General features: G+C 42.9%; 1 long non-coding RNA gene across 2 annotated transcripts in view; it reads left to right on the top strand.

The window, feature by feature from the left end:
* The window catches only part of LOC130175056 (uncharacterized), a 57,658-nt gene that overhangs the window by 9,838 nt on the left and 21,984 nt on the right, over positions 1–25,836 (top strand). Inside the window, exons 2-3 of one of the 2 annotated variants that reach the window (XR_008828684.1) lie at positions 13,099–13,160; positions 23,584–24,018. This is a non-coding gene — a long non-coding RNA (uncharacterized LOC130175056). Of the gene's footprint in view, positions 1–13,098; positions 13,161–23,583; positions 24,019–25,836 lie in introns of those variants that run through there. The other variant, XR_008828685.1, reaches the window with a different exon arrangement.

Below are 25,836 nucleotides of genomic sequence, written 5' to 3' on the forward strand. Positions count from 1 at the left end.
CTATATGCAAATAATTATATTCTGGTCATGAGATGTGAGTGAAGTTTTTTTAATTGTATTGTATGAAATGTTATTCATAAACTGAGGAAGAAGAAGAAGGAGGAAACTCAGCAAGAGCCGCATTGACCAAATGAAACGAGAGCTGAAATAGTTATAGTATAGTTTATCAGTTAAGTAACTTATTGTGGACATGAATCTATAGTTGCTCTTTATGGTTTCTCAAATGTGACGATTTGCTTCTCTTTTTATCATTGTAATTTGAATATCCCTGGATGTTTGACGGTTGGTTGGACAAAGCAATTTATTTGAATATATCACTCTGCAGAATTGTGTTATATATTTTTTTTTATATTATTTTTAGTTTAATCAATTAATTGTAAAAAATAATGCGCAGATTAATCAACAGTAAAAAAAACAATCTTCAGTTGCAGCCCTTAATAAAACGTAGATCACTGACTTATTATCTCAGTAACTGGTAGCTCTTTTACCCTTTCCCCCTTTGCTTCGATTGTTTTCTCTGACTTCCCGATTTGCCCTCCTCCTTTTACTGCTTAAAGTCAAGAGTCCGAGGTCAATCTATCAAATCTCCTAACTGAGGGTCGATCAATATGTCAGCAGCCCAACACTCCCTCAGCAGTTATGATGATGTTCGTGGTGCTGCGCCTGCCTCGGCTGCTGTTACTGCCGCTACAGCGCGCTGAGCAGGGGATCGAACCCAGCCTGTCAGGGGGCCTGACGGAAAGCATGAATCACTATTACTGGAGCTGCTGTTTGCTCCCCGGTGCTTGGCAGACATGTGCAAACTCTGATACACCCTAAGTAGCGTGCGCGCGCACACACACACACACACACACACACACCTAGACTGTTTATAACCAAAAACATCTTCATATACAAGAATGTAAAGGTGAATTAGCTACACACAAAGACACACACACACCTGAATGTGCACACTTTATCACTCAATTAAGTGTCAGTTGGTATTTGACCCATTAGCTCCTGGAACCTGATCCAGCCTGCCCACCACCTCTGGACTTGTTAGCCCAGTGTGAGCTCAGTTCAGTGGGCCTGGGAGGGCTCCGGTTACCCCTCTAATCTCATTGGAACGCTTTAGCCACGGCTAGCGGATGCCTGCATGTCCGACAAACAGCCCACACACTAATAGCACCATACTTTGTGTTTACAGTTTGTGCATGTGTGTTTGTGCATGTGTGTTCATGCACATGCACAAAACAATACTTGTATGGATCTGTTACTGAATAGTGAGCACGGGACTGGGGAATATGATGTTGAAAAATGGTTTGTGTGTGTGTGTGTGCAAGCAGTGTGTTTGTGTGCAGAAATAATATTCTAGTTTACAGGATGCAATTTCCCCTTAATATGCCCATCCTAATGTAATTTGGCGTCTATGGAGTGTCTGTGCGCTGGGCCGGGCTGGTGTGTGTTTCTGCTGACTGCTCCTGTTTTGTGTTTATATGGATGAGTGGCTCTCTGGGAGAGCATTATGCATCCTTTTCAGCATTTAAAGATCATATGCACGGTGGCGGCAGAAGCATTAGACAAACAAGGAAATATGTCTTTGATTAAAATATCTTTTATCTCTTTATTGATTAAAAGGCTTTGTTTGGTAATAGAATGTCTCTGCCCCTCCCCTCCGGGCCTTTCTTTTCTTTCTCGCGCTTTCTGTTTTTTCAGTTCCCCCTCTATAGCTAAGGACAAAAGAAGGTGGATGTTTGTAAGTATTTCAACTGTTCTACTAAACTAAAAACTGAAAATAATCAATGTGGGTAAGCAGGTGTAGTAATGCGAAATAACAAGTAATTATCACACAATTCATGTTATGATCGTTGGATTTCTGTTTTTATTTGTGAAGGGAAAATTGACTGACAGCACCTTGAGTCAAAAACCCGTGCAGTAAGGGCTGGGTATCAAACTTTGATACTTTTATGGACTGATCAAATCGAGGAACGAAAAATGCCTGTCATTCGATACACAATTTTGATACCTAAGAAGTAATAGAGTAAATCTCATCAGCGTCAGCGGGCCAATAAGCATAAAGCACGCTGGGTACAAGACCTAATGATGCTGGTGACGTTTGAGTGTGTAAAGTAAAAGTTACATTTGTATCCTGATGTGTATTGTAATTTTCTTTTTGTTAAAATGGACTTGATAAAATTAGTATCAAAAACTATTGTTAAATATCTGTATCAAAGTCAAGGTGTTTTGAATGAAATTAGTGCTCAGAGTTATAAATTCACTTCTATCAATGGCTGTAAACCTGGCCATAATAATTAACCCTTTCCTTATTGCTGCAATGATTAGTTGATTGACCCACTAGACCACTGATGGAAGAAAACAATTTGTACTTTTGAGAATCATTTTATTTCATTAATTATTTATCAGGTGAATAACGTACTGTGTGTTCATGAAAAAGTCACAAAACAGTGATACATCAAGTTATTAACTAATGAACTGAGCTGCTGGAATTTCCTTTTTTTCCACCAACATTTGCACCTTGTAAGTGGAAAAAGTTGGCCCACAATAGTTTTTGGACCTTGACTTCCTTGAAGGGTGACATGCAACAGCGCGCTGACAGACACACTCACACAAACACACTGAACGTCTCTCCTGCAATGACTAGATATTCTCTGGTGGCTTCTAGACACATCAGGGTCAAGCCCCGTCTGTACCTCATTAGTCAGGTCACGAGACAAGCTGGGTGAGAGGCCAGGTCATGTCTTTAAGTCAGAGCGTGTTTATCTGTGTCCCTGTGAACTCCATACTGTCAAGTTTTTTTTTTTGTCTCCGCTGATGACAAAGAGTGTCAAAGGAGGAAGAGTAAGTGTTATTTTGTGTGTGTATGTGTGTGTGTCTTGTGTGCTTGATGGGGAGAGACTGAGCTGAGGCTGAATGAGAACAGATGGAGATGTGCTCTTTAATTAACCCTGCAGAATCACAGGGCTGAAAACAGGCCTCGGTCCGTGAATAACATCCAGCACATCCAGGGTGTGTGTAAGGTGCAGTGTACATAACTTGTGTGTGTGTGTTTGTGTGTGTGTGCGCGCGAGAGAGAGAGTGTGAGGAGTCTGCTGTGGAGTAGCCGGAGCATCGACCCGTTCCCCCATCCCCCTTCCCTAGAGCGGGGCGTTTTATTTCTCATTAGTGGGCAGCAAACTGCTGGGGGATGAAATTTGCTAACAGGAATTAAAAGTGCATTAACACATCTGAGAGATTCATTTCTGCTAATAGTTTTATTAGTGCTGTGACCTTTCAGTTCATTAGAGGACTGTGGGAGAAGGGAGGGGTGGAGAGAGGGAGAAAAGGGTGGATAAGAGGGTCTTAGGGCTCGCTGTACTTGGGTAGACCTTTTGAAGGTAGATACAATCACAAAACTAAATAATGGTGTGAGGTGACGGCAGTTGTAAAGCTTTTTTTTTTTTTTTTTTTTGATTTGTTGGCTGTGATTGTCTATTCAAATTCCCCGTCTCGCCTTTTTTTATAAGGAAATGATAGAAACGTGCCAGCCACCTGATCTTCCAGCTACTGCTTTATGCTTTAAGATGGTGCCTACTCAGTCTCAGTGGCCTGATGCTCACCTCCCTCCACTCAATTACCATAATTTATAACACAATGTTTTTCAGGTCTGTTAGCGCTTGAGTGTATCACTTATCCAGCCAGTTAATTGTTTATGAACTGTGCCCTCCCCCTCTCTCAAATGAAGTGAGAGAAAAGAGAAAAGAGCAGCAAGTGTGACAGGAATGGCGTTCGGCGGAGGGGAAAGAGTCAGAATAGTTAACACTTGTTTTTAATATAAAGTCCACCAATGAAGTCCAGTGTCGGTAACAGTGTCCCTCCTAGATGCCATGGACGGAGATAGTGTTTGAATTTACCTTACCAGGGAGGGCAGCGAAAAGGAAATTAATGTTGTTTTCTTTCTGTTTTATTGGAAAGCAAGTGAGGCAAGTTACAACGCAATTTGCTTTCCCCTGTTCCCTATAATTAGCACCTTACAGAAATGAAATAACATTGACGAGAAGGTCAATAATCCTGATCTATAGTGAAATTAATCCTGCTATCGACATAACAAGCAAACAATACAATTAAGAGCAGAGGGAGGAGAGAGAGTGGGGAAAAAAAAAAGAAAATAGAAGGAAAGGAGCAGGTCTGAGGAATAGGATGTGTTTTATCTCCTGGGTTCACTGTGCAGAAATCCTTTGAAGGTTTCTAATTAATTCATCCATTGTTAATGAAGGCAAAGTGAGGAACTAGGGATTATACATGAGGAGAGGAAGGAACACAATTAGAGATACCAGCCTAATGATTGCTTTTTTAACTTGCTGTTGTTTCTCCCTTGTACTTAGTTGACTTGCTTGGGTACATTTATTGGCCATTTTAAATTGAGCTTAGCCTCTTCTGCATGCCACCACACTGAAAGACGCCCACAAAGGCGGTTAAGTTAAAGTTTAATAAAGTAACTTTTATCAATGTTTTTAGATTTTGGATCTGTGCTATTTGCACAGTAAAGTTGTAAAAATGTAAATATCATGAAAACTCATCATCAGCCTATATTGCTTATGATCTCTATTAAAACACATTGACAGCTGTAAAGATATAACATCTTCTTACAGAATATAAAATGATAACCCATAAATCTGTGGGTAACCCAGGAGTCCTGTCAGGTCCTCCTGTGGAGTCTGACAGTATTACCAGGCAGTCTGTCCTTCCAGTCTGTCATGGATCTACTCCTCTCGTCCGAGTTACTTTGTGCCTGTTGTATCTGTAATACAAGACATCTGCTTTGTATCCCAGGGATCTGAACCAGAAACCAGTTGCCAGTTGCAAAGAAAATATATTGCTGAACTTACGTTTTGTAGCTTCTTAACATCTAACCGCTCAGGAGAGAAATCTTCTGTTTGCCCAAATGTATCTACACTCTTGCTCTGGTTAGTATACTGAGTTAATAACCATGGTTCAAGGTGTGAGTAAAGACTTACTTTGTATTTCAACTCTATTACCCCAGACTGACACACTTGACGCCAAGGGTGTCTCCTAAAAGTTGAAGAGTTGCTGCATCAGTCGAGAAGACCCCGAGTTGACTCACATTTTGCATTTTGTGAGTCAATGACAGATCCCCAAAACTAGCAGTGATGGGTGTAGAGGTAGACGGAGGGCAGCACAACGCGGGACAGAGCGAGATAGTGTGACTCACTTCTCTTGGCCGCTCTCATACTCTTAGCTCTGGTGTCCAACAGTCAGCCCCCGTCAGCAGCCTGGCAGGAGAGACTGCGTGGTGCAGTAGGATTTCAACACTGCTGTGACCAAGACGCCAACTTTAACTTTCTCCGACTTTGTTTTCACATCCCAGGTGATGAACGAAGACATTCAAATGTGAGCTTTCAGGGTAAAGCATGAGTCGCGTACAGGGTTATGGTGCAGTTGAGCAGAACTAATTGCACATGTGCAGGTTGGTGAATGATGTATTTCTCCTGTTTGCGATATGTTGTAATGTTGAGTGTGTCTTAAAAAGAAAAGCATATAGATGAGAAAAAGCATGAACCAATGGCCCAGAAGAATCTGACCAGTTAGTAGAGTGAAGCTGACACAGAACTTCATTATGTTGTTTCAGAAGTGATAAGCACTGGAAACGAGATCCACTGAAGTCGTGAAGGACAAACTCGTTAATAAAGAGCAGAGATGCCTCGCCTACGATCATCCAATTCTCTATATTTGATGCAGGCTGTGGATAGATTTTTTTTTTTTTTTCATAAATATTACAAAACAAAGAGAATACATGACATTCTTAGTACATCATGTACATATCCAAACAACATCTTCCTGTTGGTGTGGTCCTGGTGCGGGCTTAAGAGCAAACCCAACAGCATTACTCACACATCCACAGGAAGCTCTGTCCTGTCAGCCCACAGCAGATAATCCAATGCCAGTGACAGAAGGGGCATGGTGCTGTTTCCAGCTGAGTAGTTTTAACTGGCGTTTGGACTGGCCTGGGGATCCAGAGGGGAGCTGAGGCCGAGCGTGGTGGGCTGCCGGAAGAATGGTGCATCTGAGCGTCACAGGGTGAAGAAGGATTGCCTTTCAAGAATTACGAGCCATTAAATCAGAGCCTGGAAATCTCAAGGTTCCCCAAGACTGCTGCACAAGGAATCTGGGCTGGAGAAATATTGTTTATGGTTTAAAAGGCCTGGCGATGGATTTATAAAAGAAACATTCATCATTGCAGGAAAACGGAACAAAACATTCCGGAAATAAATACTCACTCTATAGGTATACTTGTCACCCAGACAGCACAATAACAAGTGAATTGGGAGGGAGATCCTTCATTTGCTGGCAGCTGGCCCCCAAACATGCTCTGTGTGTGTGTGTGTATGTGTATGTGTGTGTGGGGGGGCACACAGTGGTTTGTTTGAGTGTCTATAAAAATGTCTCATTGCATAATGAAGCAGATTAGGATTTTTGATCTAAATCTCCTGTGCGTTTAATGAGCTTATGAAATAATATTAATAAATATTTTCATAAATGGATGATTTATGCCACAAGGTTTTATCCTTTATACTCAGGATATTAACATTTATTTTTCCATGCCTTCCCACTTGACGGGCCAATGTAAGCGAGTCTTCCTGTAAACATAATTAACAGTATTGATTATCTCCCGCTGGCCCCTCCCTTTGATAGAAAAATATGGCTTCAGTGAAGTAGCATTTTACAGGAAGGTGGTGGGCTTTGGTCAGTGATGTGACCTTGAGACAGTGTGAAAAATCTATGCTGTGGTCTTAGTACGTCTGGTACAAGAGATGCACTGAACAGGTGGACAATGAAAGTATATCCTCAATTTAGTTCCCTCAGGGGGAAAAAAAGCCTTAGAAGGTGATTAAAAAGTTTTTTTGTCAGATTGCGATTCGATATGAGTCACGATTTCATTTGGAATGGTCATTTTTGCTTTTCACTTTCACTGTCAAAAATATAATAATGATTATGATATGATTGATTTTGGCTGGGTCGAGTACCAAACAAGCATGTTCCTTTACATCTGAGAATATGATTTGTGTTTTGGGCATCTCTGTAGCACCACAGTGCTTTATTGATGGTATGTTGTGACACACTTTCCCTTTTATTAAAAAAAAAAATTGCAGCTCCTGTGATTTTTATATTGCACTTGGCCATATTGCGATTTTGATAATATTTTGTTTAATTGTGCAGCCCTAATAGAAAGTGCCCATTTCAGTGAAAGCTTTAATTAAATTAGTTTATTTTTAATTTATTAATTCCATTTTCTGCTGCTTATCTGGGTCTAATGATTTATTGTTATATCCAGCCGGGAAGTACTGTCAAATGTGATGAACTGTAAATGTCAATAAATTAACTTAATTGTAGACCTTACATTCCTCAATGGTTTCCCTCACTCTTTGACTGTTATAGCCATGTTTTTTATTTCATCCTGTTTGATCTTAAAATCTTTAATTTGGTGAACACTGTAGAAATGCTGGAGTACATGCATAGCTCCTTTAAAAAAGTTTCCATGCACCTTTGGCAGATCATCTTGTGACAAAGTCCTTATGTTAAAGCTTCTATGATGCTAAATATAAGATTTTGATATTTCAAAATTAAAGCTTTACTTACCGTACCTTTGTGTTTGCATGTGATGTCATAATATTTGGTGCAAGTGTTTCCTCTTTGATCAGCTTACTGTTCTTTTCTTCTGTGCCAATGTTGGTGTTTTCCTGAGATTCCCCTGACGCATAGCTTGGGCTGTGGCCAGGAGTTTGTGAAAGTATCGATTGACGAATCTATAAGATTATACATATTGACTGATATTGATGAGTGAGGATTTGATCAATGCCACGCTATTATACACACTTGTCCTCTAGGGGATTTTGTGACTATAGGATGAAAATGAGTGTACAGGAAGAATTGAAGCTAAAGAGCAGATGACAATGATGGAGTGCTGTGACAGGGAAAAGAAGCGTGTGAGAATTCACCATTTGAACTACGCCTGGATGTGTTGTTAGGGCAACATATATGGGTGTAGAAATAAGTGAAGCAGTATGTAAGTATGTATGTGTCTCGGTGTCCAGGAAGGCAAGGTGGTGACAGTCAGCGGGCAGACGTGTGTGTGTGTATATGTGAAGCCCGAGTGTGTCTGCGTGTTTGATGGATGGGCTGGCAGGGCAAGGCCGCGGATAAGAGTGCAAACAAACTGGGTAATAAATGAGAACGACAGAGGAGCAGTGATGGGGCCCACTCCCAAGCTCCTGATGCATGCCGACCAGCACTGGCAGCCATTTGTATTAGAGAAATGAGGAAGCTGTCACTGGGATGAAGAGACAATGTTCATTCTAAAGAGGAGAAATGTCTCTCTCTCTTTCCCTCCCTTCGTCTCTCTCTCTCGGCCTCACACACACAGAAACACACTTGCACTGTGGATTTGGGCTCAGCGGGGGACTAATCAGGGCGAGGTAGGGTGCTAATGTAGGCCATAATGAGTGGAGCTCTCAGTGACACATTACACACCACTTGCTCTGCTAGGGGAAGCACAGCGGTGGAGCTGCTGCTTGTACCCCACACACACACACACACACACACACACCCACACATAGAGATACAAACACAGGTGTAACTCCCAGCCTGGTGTCACCTGGAGACATTAACTTCACAACAAAACCAACAAGGGAGGAAGAAAGAGGATGAGAAGGTAGATGATAAGTTTCAGCGGATTAAGTTGAAGTGGGGAACAGAGGAGGTGGTTTAGCAACTACCTACATTTGTTTTCTGTGTAGTTTTACTCTAAATACATAGTATCATTAGTAAAATACCTAACTTTTTACAGCTGTAATTGCTGCTTATTTTTCATATTAAGATTTTACACTCAAAACATAAGATGATAGATTATAACAGATTGCTGTGGTTCACACGTCTTCAGAGAATATTATATGATAAAATGTATCGTCTTATTAGAATAATGATCATATATTAGAAAATATATAATTTAACTCAGGCAATAACTTCAGAAGGAGGACATTTACATTTGGTCTTTAAAGCCCACTTTAGTTTAAGGCTCTAAAACTAGTTTAGTTCTTGAATAAATGTTTAAATTCAAGACTTTTAATAGAGTATACTTCCATTGTGGTGTGGCGACTCCAGTGAAAGATGCCAGTGGTTTGTGAGGAAGGGAAGAAGGTGAAGGGGAAGCAGGAATACCTGCGCTGCATGAGAGAACACTCCAGGACAAACTCTGTTTGCGTGCATGTATTTGTGTTTGCCGTCGGTTTGTTATTTGCGTTTGTGCTAAATCTGGGCGCGTAATCCTTCACTGCCGTGACGGCCGATGTTCTCTGTGCCACCCAGACAATGTAAGTACAGCATGGCAAGGCAACGGGGGCAGGCTGCATGCGCTTTATTTGTTTATTTATTTATTTGTGTGTGCACGCATCTGTGTGTGTGTGTGCGTGTGTGTGTGTGTGTGTGTGTGTGTGTGTGTGTGTGTGTGTGTGTGTGTGTGTGTGTGTGTGTGTATGTGAGTGTATAACAGCGTAGGGCTACAGCTGGGGGAAGAGGTATTTGGGCCTGCACCTGCACAGGGATAATTAATGCGGACGGAGTGGTACCCAAATAAATCAGTGCCTCTCGCAGCCTCAACAGGACTTTTCTGTTTAGGGTCAAAATCTTCCCACTCTGCACTGGATTAATCATGCCTGCGAGCAGAGAACAAGGTATAGGTGGCAGGGACACGAGCTGTATTTGTGTGCATATGTGTGTTTGTTTTGTGTGTGTGCGCGTGTGCCTGTGCCCTCATGTGCCCCCTCACAGAGAAGCTGCGAGGCTTATTTTTTTTCTTTCCCTCTAAGCCTCCATCCTCAGCATTGTAATCTCTTGGAGGACAAACAAAACAACAGAAAGTCATAATTTTCACAGTTGTATAATTAGCCCCACCCTCCTCCTCTACAGTGATGAATAGGTGAACCTTTTGTTTACATTTGTCATGCCGCGGTGGCATTGTCACAGATGTGAGAACGTGCGGTGCAGAGGTGCAGGAGGTCAATGCATGCACAGATGGGTGTGGATGCAGGTTTATGATGGGATGTGCTCAGTGTGTGTTTGCGGGGCCTTTAGCAGTTTTCTACCCCTCTCATTCCTTTCGTTGCATATATTTGCACTGTGGCCTCTCTAGTCGAGCTGACCCCAGTCTATAGAGCACTTCTTATCTCCACCTCCTCTGCTGCTATCACCGCTGTTCTAGTCCAGTGCAAATCTACGTCCTACTCTGTCCACTCCTATCTGCCAGACTGATAGCCTCTGATTGATCTCATCACCTCTCTCATCTATTATTCATGTTACCTTTCATGTACTGGTGGAGGAAGGGCAAAGAGTGGGAAGGAGACACTACCTGTTTGCCGGGACCTCTGTTTGACTAGTAGGCAGAGAAAAAAGCCTACACACAATTAGGAAGTTGTTGTGTTTGCCTTCTGACTCATTCATCCCCAAAACATGTGTTCATAGATCTCCCCCCAACCTGATTGATCTGTATAATGGAATGAAATAGCTTTGGAATTGCCGCCCCATGGGGGTACACAGAGATGGGCACAGGGACAGAGAGACATGTACTTACGGCTGTTTGGGGAGGAAATTAATGGTGCATTTTTTGTTTTTATAATGTGATTTAATGATGCAATTCGTCTAATAAAAAGAACATTTTTTAACATTTACACGTTCATTTACACATTCCCTCCTTCGCAGAGGGAAACCCAGTGGGCCAATACAAACATCTCACTCCTCTCACCCACTCAGAGCGCTGCAGGCCTTTTTATTGCATTGTGATGGATGATTTCAGTTTGGCATTTTTCACCACCGCGCAACATCCAAACACCCCCACCCCCCCTTCCCCATTTGAGTGCATAAGGAGGCCATCCTATATTCACAAAGCCGACATCTAATGCATATTGAGTGTGTTTTGTAAAGGATCATTTGATTGTCTTGTAAATGAAGCTTTGCCTCTCAGCTGCTAATTTAGCCACATTCCATCTCATTAGAGAGGCGAAGGAGAACAAACGACAAAAGCATTCTCTGAGAAATGAACCCTTCTTTGATTTCAAACCTCCATCACTGCTGCTAGAGTGCCGGTTTAAATAATCTCAGATTATAGGGCGGTATAGGACTGTTAAAGCAGGAGAACAAAATTGGGATGAAAATAAAATGGGTAGACTGCCCTTAAGAGTGATGGGCTCTTTCTCTACCTTTTTTATCTTACTCTTTTCCTTTCACCCCCCTCCCCCCCCCACCTTCCCACCCTGTCCCTCTATCGCTTTAGAGGATGTGCAAGTGTATCTGGTTTCCTGAAGCGTTTAGCACCTTAGCCACAAAACCCGGACAGGAAGCCCACTCTATTTGCAATGTATCAATTGCTCTGAACAACACTCCCCTTGCCTCCCCCTCCCTTCAATCTGCAGCTGGCTCAGCACACGTTTCTCCCGTACCTCCACATGCAAGCACTCACGATCAAATTCGCAAATGCACGGACAGATTTTTCCTGTAACGTTTAGTACCATGAGTATACTGTAACCAAGACTTCATCAGCACTAACACCTTGAACTAAATGGACAAATGCATCTCTGTGTACACACACACACACACACACACACACACACACACGCACACACACGCACACTCAGAGAGATTCTGACCTTGGCTCCAGTTAGTCCCGGGGTTCATCCTCCGGCCAAGCTGGCAAGTCAAATGGGTCCGGCAGCCAAGACAGAGGCCCCAGCTACTGCAAGGCTGCTGTCATCTGTTACACAAAGAGACACAGAGGGGACAAAAGCAGATACAATGTGGAGAACGAGAGAAATAAATCTTTAAGATGTAAGACTACAGACAAACAATTGTCTTTATTCGTTGAACTTGGGAGTATAAACGCAGCTGTGTGGGCAGCCGCGTTTCTTGCACGCTAGCACAAATGTTTGCATCTGTGCGCGTGCAAGCGTGCAGACGACTTAACGCACATGTGTACACGCCGTACATATACGTGTGTGTATGCATACGTGTGTGAGAGAGCAGGAATAAGCGCCTGAGGTGATGCCTTTTGAAAGGCACTTTGGAAATTAAAGCTGTGCCACTGTTCTGTAATGGGGCTTAAATGATCCAGAAAACACAAGATATATTGAGCATTTAATGAAACACACAGCACACTCCTTAATTCTGCTCTCAGCTTCACCCAGTGTCTGCCAAACCTGCTTTATGCCCATCGCACACTTACACAGACTACATGCACACTTCTCACACTTTTTTTTTTCTTACAATTGGTTTAAAAATGTTTAGCTAGTTTTCTTTAATTTTACATCTCATTTATCTTTTGATAAGTAAATTAAGTAAATACCTTCTTTTTAACATTTTTTACACTCTACAAATGTATGGTCATACTGATGATGATGATGATATTTCTGGGTATTATTTGGAATTATTCTCTTCTAGTGCTAATATGATAATAGTATCATTACCAAGACGGTACTTTTCTCAATAATTGACTTTGACAAATATAAACATGCAAGTCCATTTCTTCTTTTGTTTAACAAATGACGCCAAACTTCTCAAATGTCAAATGTTGTCCCAAAACAATCACACGAACAAGAACTAATGCCAAAACAAAACTGGCAAACTGAATTGAAAATCGGGAACTTTCCAATCTGAGAATAAGACTAAAAACTTGACACCAAACGTTTCTTGTCTGTTTTTGGTACATGACAGTTTCTACAGACGCATTTTGGTTCCAAATCCGGAGGTCTAATATTATTTTACTTGTGTATATTATATATTTGCACTGAATGTCCTGTTCAGCAGTGGTCTTAGGTCGGCAGTAAAGGTGCACACCACGTAGGTTCATTCAGAAATCTACCTTCTGCCTTTATGCTTCTCTGTAGAGAAGAGAGAAGCAGTCACTCTCTTCCTCATTGTCTGTGAATGTCCTTTGTGGTTTGGCCGTACATTAATAATGTAAAGGTAATGATCTCTAGACTAAAGGCCCTGTCCTGTCTTGTCTCCCCCTCCCTACCTCTCTCTCTTCGCAACATCCCTCCCCCTGTCTGTCTGTAGACCAGCCAAAGGAAGAAGTCGAGGGTCGAGCAGAGAAAAGGATGACTGTTGGCCGAAGAGGGGTGAGTCAAAGAAACGGAGGAATTCCTGGCGAGGGCTGTAGAAACAACACGGGCACCGTTCTGCTTCATTGATTACTCGAGGAAAAGGGGGAGGAAGCAAAGAATCATTCTGAGAAAACATCTCTTCTCTGCTTTTCCCCTCACCCTGAAGTTTGGTCTTACAGAATGATGGATGAGGAACTTGCACTGTGGCCTCCGATGTCCTCTCCTCTTCCTCTCTCCTTATCCTCCTCCTCTTCCTCCCGCAGACACACATACACACACACACACACACACACGCACACACACACACACGCACACATGCACATACACACTCAGATGCACAGTGTTAGCGAGTGATGGATGGGGAACTGGCAGTGTGGCAGTAATAGCAGACACCCAGAACTACACTGCCACTTATTCATTTGTCTCCGTATTCACATCTTTATTTATACGTCTGTCTCCGTCCCAACATCTAAATATAGACAAACATGATGAAAAATTGAGCTTTTCTTCCAAAAAGTGTCAAACTTCAGGTTTTTGTCTCAACTAAAAATGTGTGTATGAGCCTTATTATGCGCACAGTATACAAAGGCACACAATTTGCATTCAGTGTCTACAGATGTTGTTTATATTTGTTAGAAGTTCATATTTTATTGCAGGCTTGTGTGATTTATGTATAACACGATATTTAGATCTGGTTTCTGTCCTGAGTTTGAAACGTTACCTGAAAGTCAGAGTTTGGAGCGTTAGATGCATGTCCTCCGAGTTCAGCTTTTGAAGACTGTCAGACAAGGCAGAAATGACGGACAGCAGGCTGCTTACACAACATTACACATTATTAATCATTTTCACATTGTCTGAAGGGGGGGGGGGGCAGCACAAAGATGAGACAGAGCAAAGGAGGACGACGACGAAGAAAGAGGAGGGGGAGGGGAGTCAAAGAAGGAGGGTTAGAAAGCCACAAATAACTACCATCAATCATCAAGCAGTCAACATTTTCACATGTTAGGATTGCCTGTTATTGGCAGCAGCCACGGATCTCTGTGTTTGTGTGTGTGTGTGTGTGTGTGTGTGTGTGTGTGTGTGTGTGTGTGTGTGTGTGTGTGTGTGTGTGTGCTGTTTTGCCCAGCCCGGACCTCTCCCTTTCTCACTGTCTTTGCTTCTCCTTAAATTGACGGCACAAACAACAACAGTTGAGAAATCACCCTCGTCAGCAGGAAGCTGGCAGGTGTGTTAACTCCCCCAGTAGCAAATTAGGATGTGCAAGATTGCAGAAACGCCTCGGCTCTCATATCTCCCTTTTTAATCACAAACATTTACATGAGCCTGGATGGAAACAGACATTAGGCTTTAGCCAAGACTTTGCTTTGGACGCCGGGCAAAACCTGGGATAACACCCCACCATCCAAAACCCGGGATCTTTGCCTGCTAGCCTGAGAGAAAGACCTCAGGTCAGCCTTCGTCTGGGGTGCTGTAACCCACTGATTTATAGAAATGTTATTGCCCAAAAAATAAATTAATGTGTTGAAGTGCATATTAAATCATCCAAATCTGATCTCCTAGGATTAGAGTAAGGAAAATTTTTAAGTGATGGCCTATGGGAAGTTGTATAAAAAGCATGACCTTCCCTTGAAGTTGATAATTTACAAACCTGTTTGTTGCTTAGTTGGATCAAAATTACAAAATATTTAAGTAGCTTGGACAGGTCATGTGCCTGTGCTTTATGGAGGAAACATGTAATCCTCATTTTATTTATTATAGGGATAATATTTTCCCAATGTTGTTGCACTTTCACCTGCAGCTGTGTGTGTGTGTGTGTGTGTGTGTGTGTGTGTGTGTGTGTGTGTGTGTCATTGTCAAAAACACGTTTTTCCATGTTAATCATTGTGGCCCTGTGGATTATAGAAAAACAACACTAGGGGGTGCTCAAGGTTTTTCCAGCCAACTGTTGAGGAATCAAACTGCTCACAGCTCCAGGTGTGTGTGTGTTTGTGTGCGCACGCACGCAGATGTGAAAGTGTTTTGCACTTGCTGTCCAGAAAGTGTTCCAATCTGAAGCCAAGAGTCAGTCTTCCTTTTCTCCCATTACAGTCACATGACATCCTGCCACAAGACCTCTTCATCATTAACTCTGTGTCTCTGTTTGTGTCACTGGCTGGTCAGAGGTTAAGTTTCTAAGTTACAAAGTATTGCATGATAATAGAGTTAATAGATGAGGGTTTGTTAGGGGTTAGGTCCATCACTTCATATTTAGTTACTCAATGCCATCGAATACGAACAAACTTGCTGAGCGGACATAAGTGAATACACTAATTGGATGTTTGAAAGATATCATTTTAGTCTTGTTGAGGCACTTTCAGAAGTAGCAAGATACACTAATTCTGTCTTTATTGATGCACTTTTTGCCCTCTGTTTTTCTCCCTTGAGCACACACATACACACATACCCACCTACTCACTAATTCACAAGGCTTGAGATTCAGCTTCCCGTTTTCAAAACAGAAAAAGCAGAAAAAACAAATCCTGGTTCCAGACCTATTACCTCTCTGTGTTGTGTTGTTTTTTTATTACAGACGATCATCCAATCCTGCAGCCTGTAGCAGAAATGTGGTGTGATTTCAATGTTGAAGTTAATGTGCATGTCTCCTTTGTGGCTCTTTGTTTAGATGCACCGTTTCTTGTTGTGGAATTTTCCTTCTTTGTGGCATCTGATGCATTCTCCTTTATTCATATTGACACCGCACAACCCCTCTCACTGACCTCCAGCTCTATTGTTGTGGGACTCACTTGCCTGCGGCTGTAAAAAAAAAAAAAAAAAATGATATTAGGATGATTGTAAATTAGATACATATTTTTTTTTTAAGAGAGACTGCTACAAAATGGCAACATATTGAAATGGGTGCCTGCTGTGTTGTGAGGTCTTGGTGAACCACAGTTGCATGTTTGTGGCCAGACAGTGTGGCTGGTAGAAACAGCGCCCAGGGCACTATGGGGGGAGAGGACAGTGGCATGGTGGGGTGAGGCAGTTCCACCACTCAGAATATTTGTGTCACACTTTCAAGTTTGTGGTACTTTAAGAAGAAAAAAAAAAAGTCCCACAACATATTTAGCTTGTTTTTTTTGCTATGGAATATTTGCTCTATATTATTAGAGACAAACTCTTCCATAAATTTTTATTCCACTATAAATCATTTGTCTTGTTTTCCACATTTTTGGTTTTGTGAGGACACACTGGAAACAATCCCAGAACCAGAAATCGGAACTATGGAAACTAAGACGTCTTATGGGTGTTTCTTATTTAGATATTTCATGTAAATGTTCATTTTTTTGCCTTCTACAATAGAAATCGAGAGAGAGGCAGAAAATATATTTGTACAAGAGTTGTTTTGTAGCTCTGTACATAATACAAATGTTTAATCAATACCCTGCATTTGTCCCGCTTTCCTTGAACTTGATAATTTCCTACCTCTCATTGTCAACTGAGAAATTGTTTAATCATTGAACAAGTCATCCCAGGCCCTCCAGATGTGTGGCTGTGAGAGAGTGCTAGGAGAGACAGCGCTGACGTACAGGCTCCAGATGAGAGAGACAAGTAATCCTAAACATGGATGTGTAGCAGAAATGCATGCATCTGTTCATTGTCAACCTGTAGGGATGTTGAGTGATGATGCACCTGACTCCTCTCATCTCCTCCTCCCTCCACCTCCACCACAGTCACTTTCAGACTCCGACAGACTCCCCCCCCCCACCCCCACACCCTCCAACGAACATGGGGGAAAATCACGGAAACACACAGCCAGATTATTCACCGTGCACCGTTATTGAATATGTGACTAACACGCTGAGAATCGCTCTGGGAAATCAGATTAAAAAATGAATTATTTATAAGGACATGGAATGCCGGTCCGATAGGGCAGAGAGAGTGGAGGAATACACCTACAATATACCCCAAACAACATTACAAGTTTGATCATGACACTTCCCACTGTAGTTATTCATTTTTATAATGCTCACAAATGTTCTCCTTTATATTCTGATATTGAAATATGACTCATGGTAAAATTACATGGTAAAAGTGTTTTATTATTTTTGCTTAAATGTTATTACCTATATTTTCTCTGCATCCCCTCCACGCAGTCTAAAAGACAGTTTGATATATTTTCATGGAAGCTATAAAGCCTGATATCAAATCAGTTAAACCACTTTTTCTGCTATTTCTGTGTGAACTCTCACTGGTACATGAGTCACACTTGAATGAAAATGAAATACAATATATGAAATGTAGATTAAAAAAGGTACGTGGATAGAAAAAAAAAAACCCTTATTGATAAATTGGGCAACATATTAGACGGGTAATTATTCTAATTTAAAATTTTATTTCAAGCAATGAATAAAATTTATTTCCTTAAGGAAATAAATGTATGAGCTAGGACTTGAAAGAAACGTTTGATTGAAACATATTTAAAAAAAAAGCCAAGTGATGTTGTATTGGGATGACAGCAGAACAGCGCTGTTGGTGTGTGCCCTGGATTGTAGTGCTAGAGAAACGGTTTTCTCCTGGTGGCATTAATAAACCAGTTACAAGCAATATTTATTATCTCTCAACATCAACACTGCAGCAGAATCTGTTGTGAGTTCTCAAATATCAAGACCAGGATGTGCATCGTCAGTGTGTGTGCGTGCGCGTGTGTACTTTTATGTGCACACAGCATCTCTTTCAAACAGCTCGTCTCTCTGTCTCTCTCTTAAATATTTAACCTGGATTTCTCTCATTTTTGATTAAAGTTAAAGACCTGCCTTTTTTGGTATTTCCCAGCAGAAGAAAACTCACCTTTTCTTACGCTGGTTGTTGCTACTTATTTGGTTGAGCGTCACTCACCTGTATTCACCATCCTCTGTTTGAGGTGTAGCGTATAGACGAGCATTTTACACCGTCAACATCTCCGGGACGGCAGCTGCATCACCCTTTTCCTCCTGCGTCTGACCGTTTTTTTTTTTTTTTGGTTCCTGCACACATATACAGTAGATTCCCCTCTTCTGGTTCTTCTCTCTGTCTCGGTCTCTCAGTCGCTCTCTCTTCTCTTTCTGTTCTTTGACAAGCAGCCAATGTGCTGACACGGGGGAAGCGTTTAGGCGTGCGGAGATGTGCCAAAGTAGTCCCTGTCTAAGTGATCACTTTTATCTGATCCTTTGCTTTAGCGCTACGGTCAAACATTTTTCCATTCATTTTCCTCTCTCTTTTCCATTCTCTCTCTCTCTCTCTCTGTCGTTTTACATCCTCCCCCTCCTTTTCATTCTGTTGCACACATTTTTTTTTTTTGTCCACCTCAAAGTCATACATATCCACACACACACACACACACACACACACACACACACACACACACACACACACACACACACACACACACACACACACTGCTGGCCTCCCGTGACAGGTGTGGTGCGGGAGTCATGCAGGCCTTTGCAGGTGAATGTGGTGGTAGGAGGTTATGTCAACACCTCTAGCCCCTTTGACACCCCTCACCCCTCTCTCTTGTGGGCCTAACCACACGTTTGGCAGCCCCCCGGGGGAATACCGGGGAGTTTCCGCTATGAACACACGGAGGTGAAGCATAGAAGTAATTCACATCTGGAAAGAACCCTCTAGTCTTTTCTCCTCACCAGCCTCTCCTTTGCGTTTTACTCATTCTCAAAAGGCTATTTTAGGTGCTATCGTGTTAGCAGTTTCACAAACACATAAATGATCAGCTGAGTGTCTGGAAGTCGTGGGAACTTAACAGGCCATTCTATTCTTAAAATTATGAAAAAATAAATGAGTGTTTCTATTATTTTTTAAATTTATCATGTTTTTTTTAGTTCAATTTGTTTTACAGTGAATTAAACTTTGTCTGTTCTTTTTCATAAAGCTGCACTCGTTTGCATCACTGATGTGTGATTAATTTGAACCAGTGGACAGTCTGGATGCCATTGGTTTGAAATGAAACTTATGTGAGGATGTTTGCCTTGTGGACTTTTTTTTGCCCACGGGGGGCATAAGGAGCACGCTGCAGCCCACTCGGATATAAGGTCTGCATCAGAGCTCAGGGCTCATATTCAGCCGAGCTCTCCGTAACATAGGTGTGTGATGGGAGTGGGAGGAAGAGGGGAAGGATGGGAAGGATGAAGGAGTAGTCGCATCAGCAGAAAGTTGTTTTTCTGTGGCCTGGAGATTCTATTTAAAGTGGGGTGGAGGGGTAAGGAGGGGAAATTGGGAGGTAGACTTGGAGTGGTCCACAGCCTGGAGAAACAGAGGCAGGATGAAGGAGTATGGGTGGCGGGAGGGTAGGATGCGCCAATTCCCTCTGTTTTTAGTTTTGATTGAGGCTGGAATATGTGTGTATGTGTGTGTGTTTGTGTGCATCTCCATGTGGGTACCTTGCTGCGTGGGCGCGAATGTGCGCAAGTATGCCCATGCTCGTGTGTAAGTGTGTGTGTGTGGCTGAGGTATTAATCTTCTTTGTCAGTGAAGCCCAGATGCAGGGCCCTTCCAGCAGCACAAGCCCAGACTCAGCAGTCTGCATTGGGCTCTGGGAAGAAGGGATGGGGTGTAAGTGGGGTTTTTTTTTTTTTTTTCGGTGGGGGGGTTGGATGCCGCTGGTTGTGCTACCAGAGCGGGGTGCTCTGACGGAGAGGGCAAGGGGGACAACACACAGCAGATTAGCTAATGATATTAGCCAGAGAAAACCCTCAGGTAAAACCCAGTAGTTGCAATTAGTGGAGTTTCTCCAAGGTTGCCCTGTGGCCCCTGAACACACACACACACACACACACACACACACACACACACACACACACACACACACACATACGTATACCAACTTCTTCTTGTATATTACACACACAAACACCAGCAACCACCTGCATTAAGTCCCGCTCCACATTAAATTCTCACCCCTATCCTTATCCCTCCACGAGCTACCCTTTATCCCGCTCCATCCTCTGCCCATTAACACCGCTCATGAGCCCCCTTCGCTGTTTGCCCACTGTGAGAACAGACGAACTAACATGTTTGCTCTGTGGGAAACGCACACACACCAGCCACTCAGTTGGAGCGAAACTGGGACCGGGAGAGAGCCGGCACAGTCTATTCAAGAGTATGCTGATAAGCACAAGTGCTCAAACAAGCGCGCGCACACACAGAGGCTAAAAACTTCAAAGCAGGGGGTAGAGAGATTGACATAACAAGCTGATAAACCCCTTTCTCCAGCAGAGTTGCCAGGACAGCACTGAGAGGAAAGGTGCTGGTATCTGTTGGTGATGAAAGATATTAATGTGTTAACAAAACAAAGTTGATTTCAAGCATATTTTGTGACGGTGCCGAGGCAGAGCGCATACTGATGTTAGGGATTGTAATCAATCATGAATCCACCTGAAGAGCAACTGACTGGACTGAGCCATCTTAATCCGACAGGAAGTTGTTCGTTTTTAAGCCACTAATGAGTAATGATTATTTAGAATTGAAATATTTCAAAATATTTATTCAGTGATGAAAATAATTGTTGCAGAAGAACAAAACAATGATGTGATGAGAGTTTTGATTTTTTTTTTTTTTTTTTTTTTAAACATTTGCTTTATGACTGTAGTTGCTTGTCGTCTGTCTTTTCATCCCCGAAGATCCTCTCTGGCAGTTTATGGTATCTGAGATAAATCTTCCACAAAGTTGACAAACACACACTGTTCTTGAGCAATGTGAAGTGTTACTTTATCTCCCTCTGCACATCCTCTGTGATGTTGTGATCACCACTTAGAATTACGTACACAACCTGGCTTTCCTGTGACAAAGTGATGAATTACAAGAGCTTTCAAAAACATCTCTTTTGCTCCGACTCTCTTCCTGTCTCTCTCCGGCTCCAAGAAGTCTCCCTTTGTTGTCCTCTGCCTATAATTCTTTCACTGTATCTCCTTCTCCTTTCTCTTTTGTCCCACATGCACAAACTGCTGTACCGTGGGGTAAAATTATTTCACTGGAATAATATAGGTGGTTAAACGGCTGATCTTCACGTTGTATGTGGGTATGAGAGAGAGAGCGAGAGAGAGGGGGAGTGTTTGAATAGCCTCCCTTGGCTTGTCAGCTCCGTCTGGTCTTTTATATGGCCTTCCTTATTATAATGCTACTTATCTTATCCAAAAGGCCATCGGGCCGCACGATTAATTTAGGTACTGTATCCCTGGAAACGATGGCTTCCCTCCTCTCGCCGCTGTCCCTCCCTCACTCCCTCCATCTGCAGGAGATTAAACCGAGACCAGCTCGACTTTTCTCTCTCCTTCTGTCCATCATAGTGAAAAATTACCTTTTAGTCTTCTTCCTTAATCGCACTGGCCGCAGAGCAATCAGACAGGAAATAATGGCTCGGCGTCTGGCTGTGCAGGCTCTCTACTACAATGCCTCAAGACTGGATTGAGGTGAGAATGGGGGGAAAAACCTCACATTAATGATTCCTTGTAAGTGTCATCTTTCTAGAAATACAGATAGTGTAAAACTATCACGGTGTCAAATCTTTGTGGAAATACATTTATAAATGTTCGGCTGCTTCACAGGACGCCCCTCTCAAGTCAATTTTCTCTCGCTTTTGCACTCCAGCTCCACGTCTTGCCTTCCTCATTTGTCATTTATTCTCCTCTCTGTGAGCTTTTGCAGAAAGTTTATCCCAGTTAAAAACAAGATTGAAATCTAAGAGTGACTCCGAAAAAGCAGAACTAAAAGCAGCGTTTTATTTTCCTGTGAGTTTTTGATCCCAGTGAAAATGTATCAAACTGCACACAAAACTTCTCTCTCATTCACTTCAGCCTCTCTCTTCCTTCCCCATGAACCTCCACTCTCTCCTTCTCCATCGCTCAATCCCGTCTACGTTTTCCACCCCTCACTCACTTCTCTTGCAGTTTGATTCGGTGTGAATTAATTGCTCCTCATATGGGAGACGGCACACGATTAGTCTCAATCCTGATAATGGTGTGTGGCTTGGCCGCGGGGAATACACTGCCAATTTGCTCACAGCGCATCTGCCAAATGATTGGTGTTTACACGCCACATCCCCTGAGGAGTGTTTGTCACAACGCCACTTCTTACATCTCAATAACACACAGGATCCCAAAGCAGACGTCACCGAAGACGCGCACACACGCACGTGTACGGTATCACCGCTGTAACGTATGACATGCTAGACATCGTCGATTGTGCGGTTTGAGTCCCAACTGAGGCAGCTGGCTTTATAAGTGTGTTTTTTAAAGTACTTAAATTCCTTTCTTTCTTTTTTTTTTTTTTTTTTTAACATGATCATGTTTCCCTCTTTTCCAAACAATTTACCTCTTCCCCCTGCACCCCCACCTGCCTCTTCCCCTCAACCCCTCCCACCTTCCTTCATCTCTCCTCCCTAACACAGTGCTCCTTCTCTTCTGTCCCATTAATCACCCCTCTCTAATTAACAGGCCCACTGTTCCCAGTCTTCCCACTGCTCCCACTCCACACCTGGCCCAGCCCTGCTGCCCAGCAGGCATGCAGCTCACGCCAACACACACACACAACCACACACACACACACACACACACACACACACACACACACACACACACACACACACACAACACACACACACACACACACACACACACACACACACACACACACACACACACACACACACACACACACACACACACACAGACGCGTATAGGCACACAGCACAAACTGGAGCACAGCTGGCAACTGACCACCTCAGAATCGTGCTTGGAGGAGCAAAATTATAAGAATGGAATAATATGAGAATAGAAAAGTTTTGTTTTTAACATTGTGTTAAATTGTGTGGGAGGATGAGTTGGGCATTAATGTGGAGAGGTGGTGTTGCTTGGCAGCGCCGCTTCCTCCCTGTCCTGTACTCATCTTCCTCATACATTAATTCATCACCTCATCAACTCTATCTTTCTTGTAATAACTCATGCTTTCAACCCCTTCCTCACCCACGGCTTACTCCCCCTTCACAGTTTTCATTTTTACAACCATCCTCACCCATCCCTCTCTTTGACTCACATCCCCTCTCCTTCTCCTTTCCCACCTTCTCCCTGTCCTCCCCCTGTTAGCCAGGGTGGCCCGGCAATGCAGTAATGCCATCTGCCAGCGCAGCATGCCCACAGCCTCATGTCCACACACACACACACACACACACACACACACACACACACACACACACACACACACACACTCTCACACACATTCTCACACACTTGCCCACAGACGCACACAAACACACGCGCAGCTTGGCAAGGACACCTTCCAGTGCAGGATATTCCAATATCCACGCTTCCGCCACCAGATCACCATAGTCCCACGCATTGTGTAACACACACAGACGCGCGCACACACACAGAGCCCTGTTGAGTCACACGCTTCATCTGTCTCCCAACAGGGGGAGCCGGGGAGCATCTGCCGGAGCCGAGACAGGAGTCGGAGGCTGCTCTTACAGTAAGGGAGCGAATCATTACAGCAGTCACATACTGCCTGATCATAGACAAACAGAGGAAATATGACCACATGGGTGTGTATTCCACACTGACTACAAATGAAGTAAAATAAGGGAAAGCGAACCAGCAATTAGATGCAAATGCACATTTTTGAGGGACCATGCTTTGCTTTTTTTGCGGCCTCTTGAAACATTGCAGTACCATAGGCTGTAAAATTGTTTCAGATGTTTGCACAGCAATCACTTTGGTGGCTAGGAGTAAGATATATTGACAGAAATTTGAGAGCAAAAACAGTGTAGCTGGAGTAACAAATGTATTTTGGAGAGTGTGATACAGAAAGTGTGGGTAGATGCAGAGCAGAAAGTGCAAAAAAGCGTAACAGCTGGGACACAGTGCATTAAACATCAGTTCATTAAGTCTTGCTAGAAAGCTTTTGGGTGCACTTTTGTTTTTTTGTTTTTTTTTTTTTTTTTTTTTTATAGCAATGTGTGTGCTAACAATTAAAAACAGGGGAAGATACAGCATGTCTGAGAAAAAAAAAAAAAAAAAAAGGGCAAAAAGACATGGAGGGAGTAATGCAACATGTTTCCCCTATTGGTTATTTATATAATTCATTAATTTATTTAAATCCTCTCGCTCATGTTGACATTGAACAAGACAGAAACAGAATTGATGGGAAATGTAGCAATTAGCAAATGAGCTCAAGGATGTGTTGCTGTTCGAGCTGTGTTTGGTGCTGCATAGGGGTGCTAGGGGGTGGCAGCATGAGTGTGTGTGTGTGTGTGGATGTGTGTGTGTATGGGGGTGAGGGGGGTATGGTGTGTATGTGCGTGCGTGTGTGTGAATGTGGTGCGCTGCCAGGTGCGAGTGGGGGTCTGTGGCAGTATATTTATTAGCGGCTGTCAGGGAGGTGACACTTTGATGAATGGTGCAGAGTAATCAGGGCTGGGCTGTGACAGGCTGCACTCACAGCCTTCTACCTGCCAAACAGCCCAGTCACACACACTCATACACACATGCATGCACACATATATACGCACGCACACACAAACGAGTGTGTTTATATCTGCACACAAATGCTACTGTATATGCACATGTACAAACACAACCTCCTGTAAATACCCCCCCCCCCCCCCCCCAGCTACCACATGAACAACGTCATCAAGCTCCCCTCATCCCTTCCTCTCTTCCTCATCTCAAAGTCCTTTTATACTCACATCCCAGACTCCTCTGCCATGGCACCGTGGTTTTCATAACCTTTAATGACATAAAGATGATGGAACACATTTTTCTGGAGATGAATGAAAAGGATAAATTAGGTCAAGACAGTTTGAGAGGAAAAGACAAAAAGAGAGCGAGATTTGTGGTGAAAATATGCAGAGCTTTGTTGTTTTTTAATTGCTGGTGAGAGACAAGGTAGCCTTAATTAGTCCTCGTCTCTCTCCTGTTGTTCTGCAGGGTCATATTTCTGTGACTTTTGACTAATTAGTCAACTACTGCAGTACTCTCCCCATATAATAAAAATTACGCATGGTTTGGTGAGCGGTTCGGTGGAGTGGAGGCAGTTTGGGAAATAATTACACAAGTTTTCCATTTTTGTTTAACGCCGCCTCGACTGTTTTTTTCTCTCGCCCCGTTCAGTTCTATCTGTATTTCCATGTAGATAGTGTCAATTTAAAAATGTCTAAACAACCGAAAAATCAAGCAACTGTTATACACTGTCCTTGGAAAGAAACCGCAGCAAATATTGTATTACAACTCAAACACAAAATGGAAATCATTACTTCTCCACGGACCTTCTAATGCCTCCAAACCAACAAGTAATGTGAGGTTGTAATCAAATAATTTCACTGAGGTTTGGGTTTCCAAACTGTTTTCCACTGATTCTATCGACAGACCGCAGTCTGGCCCTTGAGAAAGGAGACAGGAGGGGGGACAGCAGAGAGAGGGAGGGAAACTTAAGGGGGAGAGAAAAAAAAAACTTAACGAGAAACTTGGACAACAGAGATGAGAGGAAGAGAAGGGGATATGATAAGAGAATGGAGGAGCCAACAGGAGAGGAGTGGCAGGTATGTGGGATCTGCTCGCCCGCTCACTCACTTTATGACATCCTGTCTGAGTACCTTCTGTAAAACCTCTGGCAACGCATGAGTCTGGCTTGATAGCGCCATCCCTGCCCACCATATCCCAAGATTTCT

Source organism: Seriola aureovittata, chromosome 9, assembly GCF_021018895.1.
Source record: "Seriola aureovittata isolate HTS-2021-v1 ecotype China chromosome 9, ASM2101889v1, whole genome shotgun sequence".
In the NCBI taxonomy this organism is placed as follows: domain Eukaryota; kingdom Metazoa; phylum Chordata; class Actinopteri; order Carangiformes; family Carangidae; genus Seriola; species Seriola aureovittata.